Here is a 4061-nt window from a genome sequence, read left to right on the forward strand (position 1 = left end):
TTAGCCATTCTGACTGGTGTGAGATGGAATCTCAGGGTTGTTTTGATTTGCATTTCCCTGATGACTAAGGATGTTGAACATTTTTTCAGGTGTTTCAGAGCCCCCTTCTTACATTAGGCTTTGTCACACCCCTAATAGTTCCTGCCCTGTGCCCATCTTAGAATCCACAGCCCATCACTTCACATGGTCCCTGTGTTGTTCTATATTACCCACCTGGTAAATCCTTACCTTTGATGAGCTGAGTCATCATTATTCCCAGCTAAGCTGCTGAAAAAAAATGGAAACTCTACTCTTCAGGGACTCACCCTACTGTCCCACTGACTTACCCCATCCCTCTGGGAGCCACTTCCTACCCCCTATTACATTTAAATAGTGTTGGTTTTGTGGTTTGTTTTTCATTTTGGGGGGTGTGGGGGTTGGGTTTTTTTTTTTTTTTTTTTTTTTGGTTGGTTGGTTGGTTGGTTTGGTTTGGTTTTGGTTTGATTTGGTTTTTGATACTGTTGTTTTAACTATGTTGAGTAGGGTGATGCTCAGTGGGTAAAGTGATTGCTGGGTAGGCACAAAGACCTGAATCCAATCCTAAAAGCCTACACAAAGCTGAGTTCAGCAGCACATATCTGCAACTCCAGTGTTTCTACTCCAGATGGGAAGTGGAGACAGGAAGATTCCTCAGAAACTTGGGGGACAGCTGGCCTGATATACACACTGGAGAACAAGAAAGAGACCTTGTCTCCAACAGGTAGAAAACAAGAACAGACACCTGGAATTGTCTTCTGAACCCCACACTGGAGCTGTGTCATGTGCACCACATCCCCACCACACACACACACACACACACACACACACACACACGCCTATACCTCCTGGGCACACCAAAACCACAAGTCTACTGTATTAGTTAAGATTCCCATTGCGTTGCTATGGCAATAGTGAAAGAAATGAGAGGAATGAGAGTGTGGAGTGCTTTTTATGCAGAATAACCGGAGATGGTAAAAATCATTCCAGAGTAAAGAACACCCAGGCGCTTGCTCTCTGTCACCCTGACACTTCTCCCACATTGCCTCGGGGCATCACCAAAGGTGGCTTGCTCTCACAACTACAGTCAGCCTGCAAGGGGAGAGGAGCCTGCTTCTCTCCTTCGACACTTTCATTTAGAGCTGTGCTTTGTCTCTTCCTGCCATAGCCACTATCCATAAAGCCTCACTTCACAGCAGGAAAAAACAAAGCAGAAAATAAATAAAAAAGCCAAAGAAAATATAGTTGTTAACTGGTTGCTAACAACTTGGTTACAACCTTCTACTTTTGTTCCCCTTTTACACTTGACATTGAGATCCTCTACTTCTATATATATATATATATATATATATATATATATATATATATATATATAAAGAAACAAAGATATGGCCCTCTTCTCTAGAGCCCATTTTCCTAGTCTTCTCATAAATGTAGCATCATAAACTAAACTCCTCCATCCTTCCAGCTGCATCGGAAGTCTTCTCTATATTGGGAGGATTCCATCTTTAAAAAAAAAAGTTTGAGAGTTGAAATTCATCATTTCCACATTCTTCTGTAATTCTTCCCCTTCTGTAATGTTCACATTTCTAAAACGCCTTCCTGAAATCACTCACTCTACTTCATCCAGGCACTAACCAAAATGGCTCTTTCCAAGGCTGCCAAGGTTCTCCAGGTCACCAACTTCTGAACAATTTCTCACTCATTCAGTTTTTTTTTTTTCTTTTTACCAAGGAGCAGCATTTGAACAGTTCTGCACCTTCTCCTGTGATGAGGATGTGGGAAGAACAGTAGAGATTATCTTATGTTTGTATGGCTGTGGCACCTGACAATAAAATCTGATGGCCTGTGCCTTAAACTGGAAATAGGAGGTGGGACATCTGTTGGGAATTCTGGGAGAGCCAGGCACAGGAGATTCACTGTGATGAGAGGGAGACATGGTATCTGAGCACAGGTAACCAGCCACATGGCAGACTGTAGGTTAAAAAATTTGTAAATATATTTTTTTTTCTGAGTCTTATTTCTGAGAGCATGGAGCTGGGAGGAAGAACCAGACCAAATTACTACAAAAAAAAAAAAAAAAAAAAAAAAAAAAAAAAAAAAACAGTCCTTATTCACTGCTGGTAGGGATGTGAGCTACCACAGCCATATGGAAATCTGTAGGGACACATCCCAAGTTAAAAATCACTGGGGCTGGGGAGATGGTGCCACAGTTAAAGCCATTGTTATCAAGCAAAGGGACCAAAGTTCAGATCCCTAGAGCAATGGTTCTTTACCTTCCTAATGCTAAGACCCTTTAACACAGTTCTTCATGTTGTGATGGATATCCCCCAACCACAAATCATTTTCATTGCTACCTCATAACTGTAATTTTTCTACTGTTATGAGTCACAGTGTAAGTATCTGTGTTTTATGATGGTCTTAGGTGACTTCTATGAAAGGGTCCTTCAACCCCCAAAGGGGGTCACGACCCAAACATTTGGAAACCACTGTCCTAGAGCCACATGACTGCTGGGTGAGTACAGCAGCACACTGAAATTCCAGCCTATGAAAGCAGAGACAAGGGAGTTGCACAGAAATCTGGCTAGTGAAACTAGACATATCTTGTGAGTTCTGAGTTTGATTGAGAGACCCTGCCCCAAAGAACAAGGGTGTAGAGCCAAAGAGGATCTTTCAACATCCACTTTGGCCACACACACTCACACACACGTGTTCATACCTTTGAAGACAAGTAAGCCTAAAGTTTGTTTGTTTTTTTAAATGTTTTATTTATTTATTTATTACATGTAAGTACACTGTAACTGTCTTCAGACACTCCAGAAGAGGGAGTCAGATCTTGTTACAGATGGCTGTGAGCCATCATGTGGTTACTGGGATTTGAACTCAGGACCTTTGGAAGAGCAGTCAGGTGCTCTTACCCACTGAGCCATCTCACCAGCCCCTGTTAGCAGGTTTTATTCAGTAATTTATTTTGAAAAATCTCAGGGACTTATCTCTCATTCCCCTCTGCTACCCTTTATCTGCAAACACTCCGAGTTCTGTTTCCTGGACAGTTTTTACATCCATCTTCTACATTCTTTCTATGACTTTAAGGCACTACCATGTCCCATCTGACCTAGACTTACCTCCTGAATTGTTCTGACATGAGTCATCCCTACAGTCTTTACAGTGCCCCATGTCTTTCTGGTGTAGCTTACAAGGGTCTCCACCCACTTAACTAGAAGGTGTTTTGTGTTGATTTTCTATAGCAGCTGCAACAGATAACAATGGTTGCAGTAGCTTAAAGCCATTCATTTATTGCTTACAGAGCCGTTGGCCAGAAGTCTGCCCAATGTGGTGTCACAAGCTGTCATTTACACTGACTTCTCTTCCAGAGATTCAGAAAGGACTAAAAGTCCCTGGTATTTTGCTGCCTGTTGTAGGGTAACTGCTCCCAGATAGGAATCACTTTAGGTCCTTGCTCTGTGCCCTCCTCATTCTCTGGCTTGTACCAGCTGTTGTCATTTCTTCACAGGGTTCCCTGTCTTTATGTGGAGGAGCTAGAGAGGTGCCTTATTAATAAGTACTAATAAGAGTACTTATTGCTCTTCTAGAGAACCAGAGTTCAGTTCTCCTCAGCTACACTCACAACTGCCTATAACTCCAGCTCAGGAATTCAACACTTTCTTCTGTCCTCCATAGGCATCCACATCCACATACACATGGCATATGCATACGCAGACACATGTGATATACATAAGCAAAAATTTTAAAATCAGTCTTCAAAAACTTTAGTGTACTGAGCTGGGCCTGGCGGCTGTCTTAGTGAGGTATCCATTGCTGTGATTAAAAACAAACAAACAAACAAAAATAAAAAAAACACCACTGCCAAAAGCAACTTGGAGAGGAAAGGGTTTGCTAGGCTTACACTTCCACATCCTAGTCCATTATCAAAGGAAGTCAAGACAGGAACTCAAGGCAGGATCCCAGAGGCAGAACTGAATCAGAAGCTGTGAAAGAATGCTGCTTACTGCTCCCCATGATTTGCTTAACCTGCTTGCCTCTGC

The sequence above is a fragment of the Mus pahari genome, chromosome 1 (genome assembly GCF_900095145.1).
Source record: "Mus pahari chromosome 1, PAHARI_EIJ_v1.1, whole genome shotgun sequence".
Classification (NCBI taxonomy): domain Eukaryota; kingdom Metazoa; phylum Chordata; class Mammalia; order Rodentia; family Muridae; genus Mus; species Mus pahari.